This window comes from Bombus affinis, chromosome 11, assembly GCF_024516045.1.
Source record: "Bombus affinis isolate iyBomAffi1 chromosome 11, iyBomAffi1.2, whole genome shotgun sequence".
Classification (NCBI taxonomy): domain Eukaryota; kingdom Metazoa; phylum Arthropoda; class Insecta; order Hymenoptera; family Apidae; genus Bombus; species Bombus affinis.
The window spans coordinates 9043333-9067363 of NC_066354.1; the positions used below are offsets into that span (position 1 = coordinate 9043333).

The 24031-nt window shown below is 40.7% G+C and overlaps 1 protein-coding gene and 1 long non-coding RNA gene across 5 annotated transcripts in view; one reads left to right on the forward strand and one right to left on the reverse strand.

Moving 5' to 3' along the window:
* The window catches only part of LOC126921658 (uncharacterized), a 570126-nt gene that overhangs the window by 153746 nt on the left and 392349 nt on the right, over positions 1 to 24031 (forward strand). The window contains exon 5 of one of the 4 annotated variants that reach the window (XM_050733370.1): positions 58 to 5827. The exons of the other annotated variants lie outside the window; for them this stretch is intronic. The gene's annotated coding sequence lies outside the window, so the exon portion shown is untranslated. The remainder of the gene's footprint in view (positions 1 to 57; positions 5828 to 24031) is intronic. 4 annotated transcript variants of the gene reach the window in all.
* Positions 1 to 24031, reverse strand: part of LOC126921690 (uncharacterized) — a 123300-nt gene that overhangs the window by 54856 nt on the left and 44413 nt on the right. The window lies entirely within an intron of this gene.

Genomic DNA, 24031 nt, shown 5'->3' on the forward strand with positions numbered 1-24031 from the left:
GATTTAACTTTGCTATTTGCAATTTTACAAACTAAATCATAAATTTAACTGTTTCAGGACTGACTGTTTTTTATCCTATAAGAAAAATCATACTTTATTGATCACGAATGATAGTAATTCATTTTCGCTAAAGTCTGCAATTAGTTTCATCGGAAACAAATATGTTTATCTCTCAATCAAATATCGTAGTAATTTATTTATAGATTTGCGCATCCATATGTAATGTACATACGTGTATATCGTACGTGAAATGGTAAACTGTCCCCAATTATTTACCATTTTATCGTACACTTTACTGATCTTTAACATTTCACTGAAAGAGGTAACATCAACAGAAATAGAACGTAGATATACGCTTACTGAAACCACAAAATGCAAGAGAGAGAGAGAGAGAGAGAGAGAGAGAGAGAGAGAGAGAGATCAAACTCGACTGCGTCCATTTCGCGAAGGTTAAAGAAATTCATTGAAGAGGACATTTCTATGCGCGTGCATTCACGTTCCGATTGACGATTTCATTTTGATCCTCAAAAGCAGAAGACCTTCTGCCGGACCTTTTGGGCCTCGCTTTTCGTTTCTTCCCTTCCATTTCCATCGGGAGCTTTCCCGATTATCGGTGACCCACCACCTTTGTGCGCATCGAACGATCGGAGCACAATGGTCGTCACAATACCACTGCATCGAGCCGTAAAACCATAGACTTTTGGAAATCGTGAAACGATCCGAAACGCGACCTACGTAAGTATATCGCGATAAAATCGTACGTATCCTGTGTACGTAGCAGGAATCAGCTTCTCAATTCTCTGGTCTGGAGATTTTCGATTAGGCGAATATATTCGAAAGCGTTGTATTTCAGATAGACGTAAAGAAAGTGGAAACGCGTAGAGAAATTCTTGTAAACTTTATTAGTTGACAGTTTAAACGTTTGAGAAAGGTATTTTTCTAGTTATAAGTGTACTTTCGAATATTTGATTCTGTAAAAAAAAGTTCTCTTACTATGATATTTTTTTTATTGTGAAATATTACTGTAACTTGTAGTCAGTTGTATTTACTTTTACATTCTTTTGCTGGCCTTTGTGTTACGATTGCTCAGAGAGAATCCATTTTTTGAAACTTTTCTGTTAGCCATACAAATGGATAAAACGAGCATCACTTGTACTTATCAGGATAACGATACTAAATAATGTAATAACTAAATGATACCAATAGCAAGTTTGATAGTGCAACGTGACGTTAGAAGATATTCAAAGAATAATTAATTTCTTGGTTAAAATCGTCGATATAGTAAATTTATGTATATAAATAAATATTACGCGTTCTTGCTTGCACATAAAACACGCTGTTAACAAAACCCAGAAAATCCAGCAATCTACAATTTTATCAATTCCCCAAGACTTTATCCGAAAATAAGTTTTTGCTTGAAAACATTGATTTTAATCAACCCAACTCACCAACGGTACAAAATTCTTTTTAAAAACACCGTTCCGTCCACATTCGTAGGAAAATCGTAGTCGGACAAAAAGTCAAAGTTCATCTCCTTTGGTGACGTTTTCCACCTACAGCAAGAGAAACGTAATGGTCGTGTAAAAAAGAAGTCGATTAACGGGAAGGATAAATTCGTCCGCTTAAAAAATCAATCGAAGAAGAAACGGTTCGCCCCTTTTCAATTCCCCTCGCGGCTTCGTCCGTACAAAGCCGCGAAATTGCTGACGAATTACCCATTTTTCCCGCCTCTCGACGCTGCTCTCTCTGCTCGATCATACCTACACACATAGATGTGACACGCGTGCTCGTGCTTAAATCGATGGGAACAGGATAGAACGCGAAAAAGAGAAATTCCGAACGGCAAAAGTGCGTTGGCGCGTGTATCGAGCGGTTCTCGAGAAGTCGAAAGATCGGACAAGGGGATTCGCGTGACGCGTATGAGATAAGAGGACAAAGAAGAAGACGCGAATCGTGGCGAATAATTAGTAAAATGAAAGTAATTAAAAGTAGGCCGACTGGTCAATCCAGCTTGACGAATTTCATTTCAATGCGAGCGTTGTTTGCGCGCCGCGAGCGAGCTATTCGCTTCGTACATTCGTCGTCCTCGTGTGTGAAATTACTAGCGGAATCTGTGCGATGATCGTCGACATAATTTCAGACGTGAGGTTTTTATGAAGACAGATCTTACAACTTAACGCTTAGCTTAACACGTTGTAAATTTTAAAAGGAAAGTGTAAAGCAAGGTGATCATCCTGGTATGAAGTGAAATTTTAAGATGATCGAATAGAGTGGTTGGTAGAATGGATGTTCGTACAAATTTATATTTTTAGCGATACTAAACAGGAAGGTAGAAATTGATTAGAGGTATAATTTATTTTTCAAATATTGTACCATCTATTTTACCTCTTATATTTCACACATTTTTCCAATTATTTCACCAATTGTGTTAGAATTATCGTCTATTATTTTATAATCCATATCCATAGTCTAATGTCTCGATCCATTTGGTACGAACGCATATTTGTACGAGCTGATGCGAAGTATAATTGTAAGGGGTGAGATTGGAGCGACGAAAGAAGTTTTATAAATATAAATTTTAGATGGAATGTGATGTCGTAGACTGTGGCTGAACATATCGCAGAACATTTTTACGTATGTTTTATTGACAAGTAGTAGATGAAATGTCTGCTTTTTTCAACATTTCTGTATCATAACATATTCAATTGCTTTAATGGATTATGTTTCATTCATGCTACTTTTTAAATATCTGGTTTATAGATCGTGGTCTGTTCACAGAGCCTGCATAAAATCGATAATAACTGTAGCTTAAAAGTTACAGGCCGTGCCATTTAGTTTCCAATATTTCCAACGAAGATTCCACGTATAAATATTTGAATGATACTAAACTATGTCGGACACGTCTAAAAAGGATTTAGAATCTTGTAACTTAAACCTTCACACGAGCGCTTAGCACATACTTGAATCTTAACGCATACAACGAGGATCAAAGTTTTCTTCCTAAGAAGATTATTTTACTGAAATAAAATGGCATGAAATTAAAATAACGTCGTAACATTAATTTGAGATAAAGTAGTCTTAGATACGCGTATTTAATTACTAAAATGCTTAAAGCTCACATTAATAAAGATAATCAAGAATAAAGTCACAATTGCTCATTGTATTTGTAATTGCATCCTGTTCAAAATAAATAAGCGATTAGATACTTTTACCAATATTATATCTTCAAATAATATTTCCTGTACTTAAAACTATACCAAATACATCCTATACGTCACATTGATATAATTCTTTGAAAAACCATTACCATTTTCAATTATACCGTCTTTCGGGAACGAGGGATTTTTTCCACAAACGAGGTAAGTACAAAAAAGCGTAGACAATATAAAGAATTTTATAAATTTCGATACTTCGCTGATTACATGTAACAACTTATTTTGACACTTAAAAATATCCATACTTCCCTAGGCTTTATTTTAACCCTCGCTGTCTGCGAAGTAAAAAATTTCTCCCTTGTCCCACCTTCCTCGTTCATTCACCACCAACATCGATATCCATCACAGCGCATCTTCCAAGCAATTTAAAAATCCACCACTACGTTGGAACTGTCGCCTGAAACCACCCCAAACAAACCGAGTCACCCTCTCATCTCTCCATTCATCCAAAAGCGTTCCGCTTGGTGGTCGCGTGATGCACGTTGGCGGAAAAATTTCGATCGTGAACGAGGAGGATCCGGCGGTTCCAGCGGCGCGCAGCCAGTGTCAGCGCGTACGCGCCGTTCTCCTCGGTAGTACGCGTCGCCGCGCGCGTAGTACGGTCCGGAGCGGAGAGCAGCAGCGTGTGCTGGCGGTTGAATATAGCGTCGTGGATGGGTCGATAACGCGCAACTCTCTCGCTCATCGCGGAGTCGCCGATGCCACGCTGTAGCGCTCCTAAGCCGAGCTTTCCTCTCATTCCGTCGTAAGCCCGCACTCTGGCACATCCATCCACCGCCGCCACCTGCACCAACCAGACCGACCGACCGGCCGACCTCCGCTACCATATCGCACCGCCGAACCACCACCATTACCCCCGCTATTATCGCTACCACCGGCGCGTGATATTCGGCCTGCCAGCGGCACCATCGGCAACACGGCCACCAGCAACCCGCCGGCTGTCATCTCTCGCGACCCGCGTCATTCGCGGCTCGAAACTTCGTCAGCTAGTGGTGCGAAAAGTAGCCGGCGAGGACATCGGTGCCCGTTTTAGTGATGTCGTCAAAAGTGATCTTGTTGATGTGAACATCGGGATAAGATCGATGATTCGTTCGATCAAAGTGTGACTGCGTGTGACGTTACTCTATCTGTTCGAGTTGCCGATGAAAGAAAGCTAATGCGTTAGTTTAGGTGCTGGTGAAAGGAGTTTGACGAGGTTTCTGGTAGTCAAGGTCAGTCTGGCGTGGATCATCGCGCTTTTCTTAGAGTCGATGCGTGCCTCGTGCACGCGAGACGCCGCCAGGTGATTAACAGGTTGTTGTCGCAGAGCCCCTTTGTTGTCGCGCGTCACAGGCCAAGCATACTTTCGTCTCGTGTTTCCGCGATCGTCCTTCGAATTCCGCGAGCTTCACGAATTTCAGTGTGCACGTGAATAGAGATCCTATTTGTACGTGGTGTTAGTCGGTCAACCGAGGGTAGACATAGAGGGAACGGATCGATGGAAGGTGACGAGTGATCGATCGGTAATGCGTGAATCGAGCAGTGATCTCGTGGGTGTCGACGAATGAATCGGGCAACCGTGTTCGCGTATATCGAAGCATTTCGAGGCGTCGTTGCTGACAGATTGATCGGAGAAGATGAGGAGTCTGCGAGAGCAACGGTGTGCTCGCGGACGAGCGGAACAGCGCACAGTGAAAGTGATTGCTAGTCGATCGACGCGATGTCAGTGATTCCGCGATCGATCCCCAAGCCGATCGATCCCTCTCTGATCCGTCACGTGCGATTCATTCGAGCGAGATAGAGATTCGAGGGTTCGAGACTGAAGCTGGATAGATCGGTGCTCGCGAGTGCCAGTCCACAGTGTCGTGATGTATCAGTGGTGACCAGTCGCAGCATTCACTGTTGTGTCTTTTTACGATGCTATGGTGTTCGATTCGCAGCGAAACGACGGCTGCCGGTCCAAGCGACTGGCTTCGGACATCCACTCGAAACTGATCTTAACCAAATCTTCGAGTGTTAAGTATGGCACAAGGTATAATATTTGCGATTCGACGCGTGGCTAGACTCGAGAAGAAGAGGTTCGATCGTGTACAGAGTGTGAGAAGGTTTTAAACGCGCGTCCATCATCGTCGAACAGCTTCCGAGTATTACGAAGTGGCATTTTTACGCCACCGATAAAATTCAAATTCCTAAGTTGGAAATCGAATCTCGATTCCCTCGACCGCGCAAAGATCTCCGCTATAACCGTGTTCCATCGAATGTCCCAGCCAGTGTGCGCGTACGGTCGATGGTCGAGCGTCGGTTTTACGAGTGCTCGGGAACGTTAATGTCCGTGGTCGGACGGCAATTAAAGACGCCGCTGCGTCCGTCAGCTGCGTGTGCCGTTGCTGGTCCAACAGATGTTCCCCCGCCTGGAAGATTTCGGTGCCACGAGCGTGTTGTTGCAACGAGCGGATCGTGCGAGCGCCGTGAGCGCACCGCTCATCCGCTAAAGATAACGAGTGTCATTTGCAAGCCGGCTGATCGTGCGATCATTGTCGTCCCGTAGTTTGTGGCGCAGTTAAATCACCAAGCCGCGAAACATTAGTGCCCCACGAGAAAATGAGGAGATCCTGTTCGTTCTTCATCTCAAGGTAGGACGTCTTCTTCTTTTCATAGCGTTACTTTTATCCCTCCATTTTTTATCCTCGTCAGCCCTTATCTTTTTTTCTTTCCTGTTCGTTCATCACGATGCAAACGAGAAACTTTCTTTCTTCCTTCCATCCACTCCCTTCCCCTGTTAGTTCCGTGAGTTCGTTTTACACCAGGATGGCCCCAAATGATAAATTTCTCCCTTTGGGCGCCAACCTATTTGCCACGTACGTGGTCCCTCGCGTGAATTTTAATGGCACCCCCTCGCATTACGAGGATAATCTAACGCGTCGGTGCTGGACCTACGCGAGAAAGAATCCCACTGGATGTCTCTTGAAAAGCTTAAAAGATACGTGATCGTTCAGGAATTCACGCTGACGGTGGGTAGATTTTTATTGGGCTTTAAGCGGCTGTTTATTGTCAGCTCGGAGATCGTCGCGCCGGTAACTACGAGTTTATCGCTTTTGTCAATTTTTCAGGGCGCGATCTCTGCGCTCGCTTCTTGTCACGATGGTTATGTAACGCGTTCTCTATATTTTCTCTCTCTCTCTCTCCCTCTTTTTTTGAAAGAGTGTAGTTTTTTTTAGAGACAGTATTTGTTTTTTTAGATCCAGTAAATGGGATTGTATGTTCCAAGAGAAACAGAGAATGAATTATAAACGACAACCGGGTTAGCAATAGATACGTTAAAAAACGGCCATGAAAGGGTATTAATTCCGATGGATATAATATTCTTTTTATGGTGCAGACCGGTGATTTATCATGATATTATGATAATTTGCTTGCGACGAGGCAAACGTTGATCGTGAGAAGTTTAATACGTACTTCTTCCTGCTGAACAACTTATCAAGTGGTTATTATTGAGCGAAAATGTTTTCATTTTCGAAGGATTTCGCAGAAAAATCGGCAAGTACAGTTTCTCAAAGTTTAATAGCTCGCAGTTCACTGAAGTTTATCGAAGGTCGTGTGCAAACGAAATTGTCGAGACGGTCGTATCCAAATTCCTAAAGTTTCAATTTTTGTGTAAAAGATGAAAATTCTTTACAGACGCGAATAGACTCTCGTAATTTTGCCATTATCTAAGACTAAACAGAGTAGAAAACGATAGATTGTGAACATAAAGTAAGTTTAATGGAAGGTTGTAAGCAGAAGTTTTAAATATCATTCTCTATGACTTATGGATAGTAGTGCACATGTTGTCCTACATTACTAAAAAAACCATCACTTACCAGCGGTTCCAAATTTAACGGGTGAATAATAAAAATAAAACGTTCTTTCAACACGCTTTCACAAAGAGGAATGCTAAAATACCTGTCACGGAAAATCAATTTACGAGGGCGAACGCGTCCAGACAACAGCCCAATTCATCTTGACACCCACGTATCGCGAGGAACGCGTATTTTTTTCCAAGGCACGAATCCTGTCCGTCAAAGAAGCTAAATGTCCACTTCGGTGGCGCGCGATGTGATTAATGCTCGACGTCGTTCCGTTTCGGATGGTTTTCTTACGCAACCCGTGGAATGCGGACACCGCGAAATGTAATGTCCACGAACTACGGACGGAATTTCTTCTCGTCCTGTAATTAGCTGGTACAACGAGCTCGCTCGAAACGAAGTTCCGACAGCGCGCCGTGCCGCTTGGAACGCTTTGTCCCCTTAACCGCGAAAAATGCGACCGAATTATTGCGTTTTCAGAATTATTTCTCATCTTATTTTTCTGTCAGTTTATTTTTCATCTCCCTTTTTCCGTTCCATTGTGAACAGCTTGCTTTCTATTTCGAAGAGTTTGAAAGTGAATTATTGTGTTACGGAAGAGAATGAGACGTAAAAATTTGTGGGTCACCGTGAGAGATATTTGAGAACCGTGACAAGTGTATGGGATAAAAATAACGCCGAGCTTCTGTTTTATTTCGAATCAATTTCATGCATCGTATAAATAACATTTTACCACATTTTTATTTCGAATCGTCTATTTGTTTGTTTCAGCGGATTTACGTTTAATCGTGTTATATTGTGATTAATGCAAGATTTCGCGTGGTTGTCTTTTAGTTTAGTTTCGACTTGTCGCCGCTGGAACCTGTGACAACGATGTAGTTTTTTTTTTTTAGAGCCACTTGTCAAACGGAATATACAGAAATTTGCACGGGGGCAAAATAAAAATAAAATTGTTGAAAATTAGACGCGAACGTGAAACGTTACCTGCAGTAGATCTAAAACCGTAGACTTATAACAACGTTTTAATTTTCTTCAGTACCTTGACTAACCTTCGTTTAATTTAATCCCAACTTAATTTATCTCTCGGTGTCAAAAGGTCGATATAATGGAAAGATAAATAGTTAAATGCAAATGCCTCCTTGAAAATAATACGCTTAAGCATAAGCTTCCCCTTTCACTCACAAATAATAAAACGACGTGTAATAAGACTATGCTATCTCCTAACTTCTACGTGTCAAATAGATACAGCGGACGGATAAGTTGTTGAACATGAATTTCAAAATGACAAACTGTATCTTTCAGACGACTGTTCTACGCGGTAAAACACCACAACGCCCGAATCCCTCATCCAACTTCCATTTAACAAGAAGCATCCACCCCAATTAAAAAAAAAAAAAAAAAAAAAGGAATAAAAAGATCACGCAACTATAGGTATCCTCCATTCACATAACGCCACGAAATAAAGGAACCAGGAAGCTGGAAACTCGAATCCTCGGTAAACGATCCAACTTTTATCGCCGCCGTTTTTTTATTTTTTTTTTATTTTTTTTTTTACCGAAACGAAGAAGATGCTGTAAATCGTTGCGTTTACTCGACTCGGCTTTTACGACCTACATTTTCGTTGGAAGAGAGCGCATGGTGCGCACGGGGGTGCGTCAAGGAAAACGAGGCAAAATCCGTAACGTTCCGGCCGTGGGTAGAAATTTCACGAAGGCCGCCGGTAATTTCATCGGCGAGTGACGAAAACGTTGCACGGTTCGACCCAGCCCGGTGATATTTCGTTTGGAAACGATCGTTCGGATACGGATGGACACTGAGAAAACAACGGGAACTGCGGCGACGGCCAGTGGCCACTTTGAAAGCGGATGCAAGCACATGCAACGCGCAGTGACAACCGATGCTTTGGTTACTTTAAACAAACGCGATCAAAGAAACAGGTGCCACGTCTAGAACGTGTCGACGACGATGTTTCTTCGTCACGAGCGTTTCGTTTCCTACTGGCCTGAAAAGCTTGTTCGCGGAACTGGCCGAACAAGCAAAACGGCCATTCTCCCTTGTGATATTTTCGAATGATTCGGAGTATACCGAGAGACTTCGTAGGCGTTTATTTAAAGTGTAGACACGGCCTTTAGCTTTCGTTTCTTTATTAATCGAAGGATATTTGTTTTTTCAGCGTTAGATCGGTGTTAGATTTTGCATTTTTTAACCAAGCGTTCGATTTTTTTATTAAGAAATCCTTACTAACGTTGCTGTTGCCATTAGTGCAGAGGTTGCTTCAGTTATTTGAATAATGTTTTGCTATCAGCTACTGTAAAAAGTATATTACAACGTTAGAAAAGCTTCTTTAAAATGCGTATCACGTTTTTCCATTAAACGATATTATTTGATTTTAGACTTGTCAATGGTACGCGTTTACGTTACGCGAAGAGTATTATATATTACGCGAAGCAAAATTTTCTGAAATAAAAATACGTGATATTAAGAGGAACAAATAAATTGTTTTGGTAAGTCCATCCCACGTTATTTTCTAAAATGACAATAGTAAACATCGATGATATCGTAGGATACTGTACCAATGGTAACTGTACACTAGTCCATGTTCAAAATCAATTGACCGCTCAAGGCCACTACTCCCACTACAAATGACGTCACAAGTGACCCTTTCCTGAATACACTGAATATTCTGGATATACTAACTGAACTTCAATATGATAGAACTCATCCAAAAACGTCTACCTCCAAATTTACATACATTTTCTGTCTGAAGCGGAAGTCCAACGATATTAGCCTAACATTGTTAGGTCATGTCACAAGCGACGTGAATATTTTTCTACTTTTAGAAAACCTCCATTATTATTTTCAACAATAGTTTTTTAGTCGCCTGCAGAGTCTCCGTTTTTTTTTTTTTTTTTTTTTTTTTTTGATCAATTTTTCCATTTCATTTTCAAGTTTTTCAAATATTTGTATTCCTTATGGGATAAATTTCTAGAACAATATCAAATATGAGGGGAAAAATGGTATAAGATAGAATAACAACAAAATCAAACAGAAATATTATTTAGCTTGTTAACTGGAGAAAAAAATTGGATTGCCAATATAAACGAAAGTTGATTTATTTATGAATACTTTAATTTTTATACATTCTTTTATCGAATTTTATGAAAGGCAAATTAATATAATATTTATATTTGAGGACTGGAAGGGACATTTTTCAACTTTTATAGTCGATGTATTTTATATTATCAAAAGTGTCTGTTTCTTTTTCGAATTTAATATACACTTTCGTCACCCTGTAGAAAACTCCAAAAATATTGATTTTCATAACATCAGCTGTGGTCTACTGTTTCTCTACAATATTTCATGGATATATCGTCTATTTTTAAAGGACCTGTTTCTCTTTTCAATATTACCAAACTATATTATATTGAAAAACTCTGCTACAGACGTGAAATGGTAAAACTTATAATATTTTCACTTTTCGATCTTCATTTTTAAGGAACCAGACGGATTTAATCAAAATTTCACAATTTTTAACCTCGACTTCTTTCTCGATCGTATCAACTCTTAATCGTGCAACCAATAAAAAAAAAACTGTTAACATTTAAGTAACAAGCTACCTAACGGATTACACATCCAACTTCTACAAAAGCATCTCTCGTTGTTTTATAGAATTTATCAAATCCTGTTTACTTAAGAAACAAACCATCTAATTAAGTAACAACTTCTACCCAATTAACAAATTAAAAATCACGCATCCTCTATAAAATCAACTCCGGCATCTTCCTCAATCTTATCGATCTCTAAACCAATTAAACGCCTGATCAACTAACGAGCAACTTTACAAGATCCGTACATCCCTATAAAACCATCTTTTGCTCCAAGCTCTCGACTCATCTTTCGCTCAAAATAAGAAACAACGAAACAGCTATAAACAGTCGACGATTCCAGGGACATTTTCGAAAATCCATGGGCCATCGGTGGCGTTGTAAATTGTCGCGGGTTCGGCGATGCGTGTGGGTAGCACACGCTCAGCTGTGCCAACGCGAAAATCAACCAAACTCGGAACGTCATCGTGGAACGTCGGGCAATGGGAATTCGAACGCGTGCGCGAAACCATCGGCCTCGCCGCGCGGCCGTATCGCGCGAGCCATTGAGCTTCGATTTTGCGTTTCTCTGTCGCGCGGCCAGATTTTCGTAATAACGTCACGTACACAACCGTCGACCACGTCGCCCGATGGATCAAAGGAGGAAGCTGGCTCCCAGCGATTCGTGCTTTTAATTTAGCTCACGAACCATTTGGCCCCCGGCTGCCGCCGCGAACGTGTCCGGGTTATCCTTATATAGAAATAACAAGGGACTTGAATTTTCCAGCCTAGTTTTTCGAACGTACTCTCATGTCCAGCGTTTCGGTCTGTTGTTGGCTTTGGCCGGGATGTTTTAATACTTTGCGTCGCTTTCGTTTCGCAGGATTGCATAGTATCGTTATTATCATTGTGTTGGGTCGATTGGAAAGCTCTGTCGACAGATTTTCTTTCTATATTCATAATTTCATTTTAGGATTTTCATCAATTATGGATAGCTTAAATATATGTGTTATATCGGCTGCAAATTTTTAATCAATACGTATTCTGTGGATATTGAGAATTTAAAAAATGGGAATTTAGGATTCTCTTATGCGAAGTTACGAATGACATTGTAATTATTTCTTTGAAATTAATTAGAACGAATTATTTACGAATAATAATTCCAAGTGTTCGATCGTTAGTATATGTTCCAAGCGTGAGAATATAGAAGACAATATTGATGGAGGAATTACGTGCTGTTAAAGATTCATTTAAATTATTCTATCAGAAAATGTATCTAATATATATTAAACTTTGCAATTCCTATTCTTGTCGAATAAAGCAATGGGAGAAAATATATAAAAAGTCGATAGGCTCGTACCAATGTCTCATAAATGACAACCTGATGCTTGCTCTTTAAATTGCTTGTTTAAAGTACAATATCTTTGCACATTTACGGCCAGTTTTATTACCATATAATTGTAAACTTATTTGTTATTTAATAATAACTGTTGAGAAAAGCAAAATGTTAACTTAACAAGTGGGCAGAAACTTTCGTAGCCCAAGGGTTACCGAAGGAATGTTTTGCGATGAATAAACCGCTGAAAGAGGAGCCAAGGAGAAGAACGAATATAACCAAGAGCGGTCTGAAATTAAAGGAAAGAATATTCGAAAGTACATTTTCGGATATTTTATATACTCACACTAATCAGATGGAAACTAATAGAAATACCTGAATATCTGAACATTTGCATAGTTTGCCGTTTAGTTGATGTTTCTCTTAACTAGTGCGTCATATTTTACGGCCATTTTTTCGACGACCTTTTGCTTTCTTTCTCATAACCGCGCCAGAATCGAATATGGACGATACGAATCGCGCGATTCTCGTTTCGCTGAGTTGCAGCTGCAGCAACCATGCCCGCATTTTTGCCTCCATATTTCTGATAATATCGACGCTTCAATCAAGTAGATATAACCCTCATGCGATAGATAGTTTTTGGTTTGCAAGGACAGTATCTTTTGACACAACTAAATTAGTTTCGTTTATTTCAATTACGTGTATCGTGTTCCTGGTACGATACGTGATACGAATAAGAATGCATCCTGAAGAAACTAAAATGCAACCGAGACACCGTTATCTAAATAGGATATACAGGGTGGTTGGTAACTGGTGGTACAAGCGGAAAGGGGCTGATTCTACGCGAAAAAAGAAGTCGAAAATATAGAATAAAAATTTTTCGTTTGAGGCTTTGTTTTCGAGAAAATCGACTTTGAATTTTCGCTCGGTTCGCGTGCACTTTATCGCGTCTCGTTATAACGGATCTCACTGTAGATCGTTGTCTCCATGGATATTATCACAGTTTAAGTTTGTTTTTGCCGTAACGGAAAATTAGAAATACATAATGAAATAATATGAAGTAATCATAAAGTTTATTATTACAAAAATTGCTGAAAATGTTGCACATTCTGCCGAACACATACTTCTGCTCTTCTAATTAAATTTCTATGAACACTTTCTAATGTATTCGATTGTTTTAAAGTATGAAAGGCTACAATAATCTTTTCTTTCAATTATATTTCAAAGTCGATTTTCTCGAAAACAAAGCCTCAAACGAAAAATTTTTATTCTATATTTTCGACTTCTTTTTTCGCGTAGAGTCACCCCTTTTTGCGCTTGTACCACCAGTTACCAACCACCCTGTATAAATTGGAAAAGTTACGATGATCTGCTGCAAAGAAAAGGTAGTAATCGTGAAGGTACCATTGTAAAAATATAGAAAATACAGCACAGGTACAAAGAAGAAAGCGATTCGAAAAAAAAACAGAGGAAGAATTAGAAACAAGGACCAGTGACTCGATTAAATTATCACTGGACTGCGAATATTTGTGCAAATTTATATTTTTATAAAGGTGCACAAAGGAATAAAACTTGAATATATTTCATAGAGTTTATCTTCCGCGTGTATTCTGCAATAAAATCTAATTTAACCTGCAATCTCTAATAACGATCACGTGATTTCGAGTGTAAAGTCGAGCTACCTTGGTCTCGAGGTCGCTCGATCGTCGAGATACCGATCGAATGGAGCGTTTCCCATCTTCTATCGTCGCGTTGCACTCGGTTCGCAGCTGCTGCCGCGTGACAAGAGCGGACAGAGTTAATCGAGAGGCTCCGTTACGCAAATACGCCCGCGACGGACTATGTTTAGTCGGTTTCGAACGGCACCGATTAGAATCGTATTTTCGTGCTGGAACGTGGACGTGGCCGGTACTTTTGAAATATATCGTCCGACGTTGAAGAATGCTGTCCGCCACGCGGTGACTCGACTCGATTGTTCAACGCTGTTCGTCAACTTAATAGCTGGTGACTCGGCTGGGTCGAGACTTGGTCGATCGCGATAATGTCGGTGGAAAGCGATACCAAGGAAGCGATAACGCTTACGAGCGAGAATAAGGAAACGAAAGAAATGTTCAAGTCTCAATCCGGATATGAAGTTTTTCTTCGCGTGTCACGTGAATGACGACGAAGAATCGAGTAACCCGCTCTTCCAATAGAAATTACTTTCCACCATTTCATGTTCGGAAAGAAGCGAACGAAGAAGATTAAATAGAGCGAAAGACGATGAAGAAAATATGCAATGAAATAGCGTGAAATATTTACAAGCGTAAAGCGTAGGTAGAGAAATGTAAAATTCTTACTTCCGATATCATACTTTACGATCTTTCTTTTTTAACATACGCGTCAAGGTTTTCTCTTTTCCTTGCATCGACTTGTGCTAGTAATTCTTGAAACCCAAACTAAATTATTATAAACTTGTCTAAAAATTAGAATAAATAGAATAAATGTAAACCAAAACCAAGGTATTGCTACGTCGTTCAAAAATGACAATAAGCGTATACTTTGAATTCGCACTAACTTAGAACGAAGTATCGCAAATATATCCCGAGAATTATGATAAATTTCCAGCCGGAAGAATAGAATATCGTGCCAAGCGTGCGATAAGGATAGATGTTCAAATTCTAGCTGAAAACCGTGGGTTCGTCAAAGGAAGCCTTTGCGCTTAGTTCGAAGTGGTTCGCGGGCAGCCCCCGGGCCGATTCTAATTATCAAAGTCGAGGAAAAATTACATAAACCGGGTCTTCTGTTCCTGCGGGATATCTGGAAAGTGGCGTGATTAACCGAAATGAGCGTTCCTTCGTTCACCCTTCCGGCCGTTAGAGCCTCCTTTGAGAATCCGCCGGCTTCTTCGCCCCCGAAGAGGAGCGTGGCCGTGTCTCTTGACTTCCGGTGTTATCGTCGAGAAGTTCAGGGACAAAAAGGAGGGCGCGAGCGCGCGTTTAAAATTCCCGTCTTCTCGCGATTAAATTAAGAGGGTCTCCTCCTCATCGTCGACATTAATCTTCTTTTGTGACGCGTTCTTGGAAATCTTTCCAACGATCGTTACACCGTGTGTCTTAACGCGAGGCGTTCTCCTGCCGTGCGCGTCGTAAGCCCGTTACGTTCCAAGCGGAAACGCGAATCGAGTAAGCTTCTTAGCGAGAAATTACTCACCCAAAAATCTATCCAGACTATGGTAGATGATACGTAACAGCGATTTTTAAGCGCTTTAAAAGCGATTGCAAGGAACATGGCATTGTTTATACATTAGCGCTGCCACAGTGTATCACGATTATTAGACCGCGAATGTTTATGCATTTATGGGAAATTCGAAATATGCGGAATATACGAATAATACACAAGATAATATAGAAAAATATCTCTTTCGATTTCTTAATATTCGGAGATTTTGCGGATACAGAGTTCATTTTTTTGTGAAAGGGTGAATTCGATAAATGTATAGCTATTTCTGAATTGACAGTCAAATGATTCTGAGGAAACTTAGTTATTTTTGTGAAATATAAAATATGAATTACCATTGGAAATTCCATTTTGTTCCATCAAATTTTACTTTGAATTATCAGGAATGGCGAAGCGTGGACAAGAGCTATCAAAAGCCAAGAGTGCTGCCCGATAGCCCTCGTCCACCCTATTCACGTCTCAAGACCACTCTGCTTAAATTCGTGATGTGTCTGATAAGAAGTCAGAATGATAAATGAGCTTAAGCTACAGTTTCGCGAGCCCCGCTATATAGTATATGGTAGACAGCAACCCCTAACTTCGAAACGTCGCTTAGAGATCCTTGCTGAGTTTACAGTTTAACATACTTTTGATGATTTATTAATTCTTCTGTATTTGCATGAACTTATTCTCGTGAAAATTTATTATAATTTCCAATCACTTTTTATTATCTCGCGTTAAAACATGCCAATTTCTTACGAAACGAGTATCCGTTTGTTCGAGAAGTTCCTAGCGAAATTTACGTAACAGCTTCAACGTTACGTATCTTCGTAAAATCGAAATACGTCGAAGAATAAATCAATGGCCAGACGAAGTCAACATTTCGCGCTAACAAACAGGTCGCGAATACGAATGTCTTTGTACTGCGTATGACAGCGTCAGCGAACATTTGCGTTGTTTGATACGGGTTCGCGCTTTAATCACGTAATTGGTTGGTTTTCTCACGAGTCGACTTCTCCGACTTTCGAAGGCCACCGAGATCAAGGAGGCTCGAACAACAACCAGAGCTATCCTTGCAAGGGAGGAAAGACGCCATGGAAACGGATAAGGTCGGTGTGGCGTCGTGCGCGGCTGCATTATGGCGTAGCCTGCTTCTAATGGCATAACTCGTTGACGAGATTATAATCAGCTAGCAGACATTAAAGCTGCAAGGGCTCTGGTTCGCTTCTCGTGCTCCAACTTCTCTCATCGGCCTAAGAACTGCATCCAGCTTTCCCGTACAATTACACGATCGTCCATACGTACATATAACCATTGCAGCGAGTGTAATTGTGTATGCGCGTGTGTCTCGAGCAGAGATAACTGTCGTACGTCCGCAGTGACTTTGTGTATCGGCCACGGATCCTCCGAAACCGAGGGTTTGCGCGGACTTTTCGTTAATCGCGTCAGCCCACTCGCCTTTGATCCGGGCTTACCCATAAACATCCTTTTATCGAGCCTTCGTTAGGAGGCATCGAGCGAAACTGCAGGGACGACGTTGTAGTCGCTGCACAAAGGACCGGTTGTAAAGTAAAAAATAAAATTCAAGGGAGTAGAAGAGAGGATGTACGTACGTATATGTAGAAGAGGAGGGAGGAGGGGTTAAGCTGGATCGGTGGACGGTGTTTCTACTCTTCGTCTCACGTTTTGATTAAAAACTTTTTAAGGGCTGCGTTGCCTGGCGTGTTCCGCTAAATAGCTCGTTAATTCGGCCACCTCCGAACTTTGCTCGGCCTATCGAACGGTTAATCTCCGTTGCACGGGACGGTGGGATTTTATCGATTAGCACGGGGTTGCCAGCTGGATGTTTACTCGATTGTAAGTTGAAAAGCGCGAGATTTGTGCGGTCTATTCGAATGCAATAATATTGTTATAATAGCGCAGGATATGATACACACTAGTTTGAACAGAATATTAATAGGTCAATCGTAACTTTGCCAATGGGATATATATTTGCATTTCGGTTGTCGTACTTTGGTTAACAGATCGGATTAACCGAATTATGAAACAATTGCGCTATTTGGTAGATTATTAGGTCAGAAAAATTGCGGCAATCCAGTTATTCCTCTAAAGGTATTACTTGATGCAAGATTTTTTTCTAGAAAAATTTGTTCGCGAATCGATCAGTTTGTGATACGTGTTCGTAGCAGATGGCTATGTGCTGAGTAGCAAATTATACGGTATTTTATTCGCCTGATTCGTTATTTCGAAGCTCCATATCGGCCGAAGTTCTCTAATATTCGATATCAAAATTAGATTAAATTTCAATATAAAATTGAATTCTACGTGATATCGTAAATTCAATTTCCTCTCCTTACGTAACTCGATTTCTAAATATACCTATAAATCCAATTACGCTCGCAGCTCGAAAAAACTAATAACAATATATCAAATCCCTTGCGTTCTTTTAATCTATTTTCTCCTTTCAAACACAATCGATATACCACTATTGGTGCCTCGACAATTTATTCTCTTATTTCCTCATAAATCGAAAAACTATCGAGAAAACGCTACAAATCTCGAGTTCAAGCAAAATCCAAGAATTCCAGTCAACATACGACTCATCCGCCGAGAAGTAGACGTTTATCCAGTTCGTGGAAGGATTCTACAATTTACTGGCACTCGGTCGCCAGATACAAAAGTCGTTCCGAACGACTGCAGCGTTTCTCTAACAAGTCTTTCGATTATTCGAAGACGACCCTCGGCGTCGACGATCGAGATCCCTGGAATCTGATTCGCGAGTTTACGATTTTGTGCTACGAGTTAGCGCTGGCTCGGCTCGGAAAACGAAGAAGAGACGAGGAAGAAGTTGTAAACCCCGGGCTTGAGCGGCGCGATAAAAATTTTCGAGGGCAGTACAGCCACGCGGCCGTATTTCCGGCCCCTCGTCCGGCAACAACGAGCCTAGGCAACGGGCGGAGTAAAGGGAAAGAGAGCGATGGAGGCAGCTTCCAGCAGAGACAATGAAAAAGACGAACATATAACGGTGAAACTTTTTCGTTTGTAACGTCGTTGCGCCTCGCTTCCAGCGAATTGGACCGGTGCACGCGCTTACCTGTAATCTTCTCCTCCCTCAACCTGGAAAAGTCGTGTTGATTCCGGCTTTGTAATTTCCTAGCTGGATCCGAGATATCTCGGGCGCTCGATGCGGTGTACTCGTAGCGAGAGAGGCCGGAATTGATAAACGGTTGAAGGAATTGGAACGATTAATCGGCTATTCTTTGCTTCGTTTCATGGTTTTTTGCTGGTCGGCGAAGAAATTGCTCGAATTTTGCAGGAAATTGGTTTAACGGGTGTCGGATGCGATCGTAACGATCCTGCTATTTGTTCGATGGTTTTGTTTTAGGCCGACGGTTAGCCATTTTTGTGAAATTGCCATCAGCGGAATAGACCGTTGGAAATATTTTATTTCTAGAACAATGGACCAATTGTATGTTGCAATTCGTAAATACGAATCAATTTTAACTAAACAATTCTATATTTTGTACGTGTATATTTTGAAATAGCGCAAGAAGGATCAAATAATAGATCGGTTGTAGTCGAAACGTTCGTTAAATTTCCAATTTTTCCATATTTTCATTCGTAATGTCTAGCCGATTAAAGATAATTGAACGAAAATATTTGTACGCGCGATACAACTTTTTCCAACGATAAATTTCATTTTTTAAAACATACGAAGCTTCGATAACAATACCTCAATAACAATAGCAATCAATCTTGCGCTTCTACCAGCGCACCGCGATGAACAATACGATCAACAGAATCGCCAGGTTTAAAAACGAGAAAGAAAAACGATGAATTTTTCTTTACAGCCCTCCATAAATCTCGTTTACGTTCCGCGTTTTCCCCGGACATGAGAATGCATGCGATCATTCTACGAGGATTCGTTCCTCGCGCGTATTTATCTCAGCCTGAACGAATTTGGATCGTCATGGTGGTACACGAAGGAACGAATGGAGGGCGGGACGAAGCGAAGCAGATTTTTATGAAGCAGATAATGGCGTCTGCAATTTAAATCCCAGTCAGAAGAAGAAGAGAGAAAAGAAGTTATAAACTTCAGCTTAAGCCGCGATGTTTCCGACTGGCGGTTGAAAACGTTCGTAAAAATGGAGAACGCAATAAAAAATGACGCGCTCAGAGAGTTTTTCCGCGCGGTATCGCGACACGTCGGTCAAAGTGCGGCGAGAAATGGCTGCTTCGTCATTGACTTACAGCGTGTAATTGCTACGAAGTAATTCAAGTTGTTTAGGCTTGGTTTAAGCTCTTTTTCTTTACTTGCTTTTTTTAAATTAGTTTTATATAGAAAACAGATGTTTGCGATATTAACCGTTTTGCCGGCGTAAACTCGTGTAATGGTTTCAAATATTATAGGTTGCTATAGATTATAGCATTGATTATAGCATTTAATTTTTTAATATCGTCCATATCGAAGGAGTGATTTGACAATAATGCAGACTCTCACAGAGTATTTAGTTTAGCGCGATTTTAAATATTTATCATATTTAATTTATAACGTAAATAGTATTTTTTGGATCCATTATGTTCTTTGTCGCGAGCCATGTTTCTTCTAATCGCGTGATTCCTCGTCACGAATGCATAATATTTGAATACAATAATTGACCAAAATATTATAATTATTAACGAAACTCGTTTCAGAGCTAACAATATTTGACGCGCCAATGAAAACACAAAAACCTATCCGTTTAATAAATCTACCGAAATATAACACTCGTTGTTTCGTATCCAATTACTCGCTGTAAAACCACCCATAAATAAACGAAACAACTTGCCCTACTTTCGATTCCTCTACCCTCGCCTTGCTCTTGAATCTTCGACTCAGCTCCCGGGTACAATGACCAACTTTTAAATTCCACCTAAAGGACCCATACCACCGTAAAAAACATACGACCTAAGAAGTTCAACGGCAATAAATATAAGCCGAAGAAGGAAGGTCCTAGAGAACAAATCGCTACGATCTGTGACCTGTGACGATCGACGGGAAGATCAAACGTTCACGGTCGCTTTCGCTCCAGGATGAACAAGTACACGCGCGCTACCCACCGGCAAACTTTAACCCTCCGAGCTGACGCAAGCGGTGTAATTACCGTGCACTCTGTTTCCACGATCCTGACCTCGCGATGCGTGTATTCGCCGTGCTCTTTCTTCTTTCTCCGTTCTCTCTCCTTCTCCTCGTTTACGGACGCGAGAACAGTCGACCTGGAGGGTGAAAATACAAAGGGGCGGTCGTAGGTGCACCGAATTTCAGAGTTCGCAGTTTATCTTGCCGCATTTGCAGACGTACCGGCTAGACGGCAAAGAGAGAGAGGGAGAGAGAGAGAGAGAGAGAGAGGACGGGCGAGGAAAGGAAAGCGAAACGAGGCGAAAGGGTGGCTTTGTTCACCGTGTATGAGGGAGGAAGTAAGGACGAGACGGGGGAGAAAAGAGAGAAAACTGTCCGCGGTGATTGCTCTAGTGGGTGTGCAAATTGCACGGCGGGGCTGGTCCCGGCGAAGAAAATTATTTTTAAGCGACCAGAAAGGGGTGGATTCGGGTAAAGTGCCGGTGAAATGATGACGTTGCTGATCGATGATCTTTGTGTTTCGAGGTGAGTGATAAGGATTTTCGGGGAGGAATTGTTTTGGGATTTTATAGGCGACGTTTTTTGTGAGAATAGATGAACGTATAGAATAGCGAATGAAGAGTTCAACGTCGATGTTATGTATAGGGCCTTTTTAAATTCTCATAAAAAACTAAAGATGTTCCCATAGGAGTTGAATAACGTCAACTTTGCTATCGATAAAATACGCTGATTTTTCAATGTTTTTGCACTTTTCTTTCCAACTTTCTCTCTATCATGCTTCTTATCTTACGTGTCATAAGTAAACATAATTTATCCCATCAGTCACGTTGATTGCCAACGATGTAACGTCTATGACATTACTACTATACAGCGAACTATTTGTCATTATCAAACAAGTCTCCCGAACTTTCTATTATCCATATAACGTTGTCCCAATTATTTATTTTCATAGTTTCCAATAAATTCTCTCAGAATTGCACTTACCATTCCTAACATGCTAATATTCAAGCGTTATCCTTAAACGAACTATATACAAAGCCATTACGACATGCTCAGCATTCTTCGTCTCCTTAACAACATTTCTATTTTACGTTTAACGCGTTCCATGAAAATCGACCATGTTCTTCATAAGAACGTAATAATTCGCCAGATTCTTTCTCGTAATTTTATATTGACAAACACACCGATATAAAGGTGATCGTCAAAGGCACGTCCTTCTTTCAATTAGTTACGAAGATAAGCAGCTTTATCCTGGTATACGATTTCCTACAGGTTCCTTCCATACCAACACATTCTTAAAAGATACTCGCGAACGCGAAACGCTCTCATCGAATTTTCATGTCGCGATTTCGACGCAGCGGAGATTTATATTTTCTGGCCGTTATCGAGCTTCCCCTTTTGTGCCGGTCCGTCGTTGCGTCCATTCGACCCCATTTTCGAGGCTGGCACACGAGCCGTTCCGCGCTTTCGGGAAAAAGCACCCTCCTTATATAAATAGCCCCGCGTAGAGCAGCGTGACAATAACGATTCAACCGTCGTCAGATGGAACGATTTTTATCGTCGCCTGCAGTTGTACGGTCTATTTCGAGAAAATCGAGAATAACGATTCGATGCTCTTGATACCCGACGCGCTGTCGTCCCCTTCTCACCCGTCAGCAATCCGCTTCGCTCCTTCCACCCGGTCCTCCGCTCTATTCTCTGGAACCCTTTCCCTTTCCGGGTCCTTCTTGAGTGGCCCCCTTATCTGCTGGCAAGGATCCAGCTCCGTGTTATCGGATCCCTTTGACGCCAATTACGCGATTTTTCAAAATGACGACACCGCCCTTCACCTTCCTACACAGAGTGGACCTCTGGCGCCAGTTGCCGCGAACGGAGGGTCGAAGATGTAGAGGTAGGTTCGATCGAACGACGAGTGTTCTTTCGCTATCGATATCGTTCAAACTCTAAAGGGGTGGGTTTGTTTATTGGCCTCTTGATAGGTTTCGTTCGACGCTGGAATTTTCAGGCGCGAATGGTAGTACTTATGGAACGTATTATTTGTAGATAGGATTTTTATTTTTCTTGGACGAGTCGAAATTTATCTGAGTTACACGAGATGCAAGTGAAATTGTAAGCTTTTTAAGAATTTTATCTAGCGTTTTGTGCGTTTATTTTTGTGTATTCGTTTCGCAGGAATTTTATTTGTCCATTAAGAATTTTGATAACTCTTACACGATCGAGCGTTTCTTTCGCGTAAGAGAAAATTTGTTCTTGCCTACCGTTGATGATAAAAATATGCTTTTTCTGGTCTTGTAAGGAAGATATAACGCATGAAAAATGGTATTATTAATTGCTTAATAACTTCGTTGTCCATGCTCAATATTAAGTACGAAAGGGTGAACTTTCTATGAGAATAAATTTCGTTCTAAAGAATTGTCACGTTGGATTTTGATAAATCAAGCTTGGAAACTGGATAGACCGTGGGAATGACAAGACAATGTTCTGGAGAATTTCCTCTATTATTATCATCGTCCTCCTGAATGAACTTTGATTAACCAAGAGTTGGCTGAAGTGTAAGTTTAACTCTGGCGAAACAAAAGAATCTTCTGGCGCATCGTCTTTACTGTTAATATGCTTCCTCGCGAGAATATATTTAATCAACTTTCTCTGGCAATTCAAAAGCGAATAACAAACGAGAAGAGAAAAATTATAATATTATATTCTAAACGAGAGATTCTTGAAGAGAATTTCCATCGTTTCTAACACCTGGCAGAAATGAATTTCTTTTTGCAAGTCGTTCACGTTTTAACAAAGCCTGATTAACAAACGACTTTAGAAAATTTCGGAAGAACGTGATTTTCTTCGTTTGTAAAAAGGATGTGCCTGGCATGCACGTGCTTTCTAGCGTCGAAAACGTGTCATAGACGCTGAGATCTCACGGAACACAACGTCGCGTCTGGAAAAATGTCTGTCGGCGCTCGGCCATAGAAGTCGTCTAATTAGTTTCACACTAACGAGGAAGAAGGCCGGTGCTTCTTTTACAGAAGCATTAACGAGGCTAATTTCGTATTTAGCTTTATACGCTTACGAGTGCCATTCAGATGATTACGAGGATGCGCTACAGGCATATTCTAACGATTCGTCTTCTCGTTTCTCTTGTTAAACAGCCATTTCTGAACCTTTATACGCCTGTTTGTAAATTCGAATGATGTAACAGATTAGGTGTGGAACATGTGAGTTCACGTATGTATAGAGAAGGATTTACGACGTAATCGTGAAACACGAGTTTTAAATTTCAGGGACACGAGGTGGAGATCGAGTAAATTCGAAATCTAGCAGTCTGCGTTTATTGTCCATCGTAAAAGATGTTTAGAAAGCGCGGATTCTATTCTCGTTGCTTATTCTCTGGTGTTTTTCGCTTTGGAAATTATCGTAACGCGACACCGAGGTATATAAAGATAAGTGAAATTTATTACGACCGTTTTGTAATTGATACGCAACTTTAGTCGTATTTCTTTGTGATTTAAAGTGTTACGTTGTATAAGTTGCGAACTAGAAAGATATTACCCTCTCTTTTTATTAAACGCGTGTATTTTATTATAATTTTACGCATTCGTCCATTTGGTAGCGCTATGGTATATTATCAAAATTTGGGGAAATTATTCATATTCAAAGTAAACTTCGGAACTACGTTCTTAGTAGATTTTATGAAGAAACGCGAAGAGAAATAGTTCGCTATGTAAGGGGAAAATAACGGACTATAAAAGAACTCGATA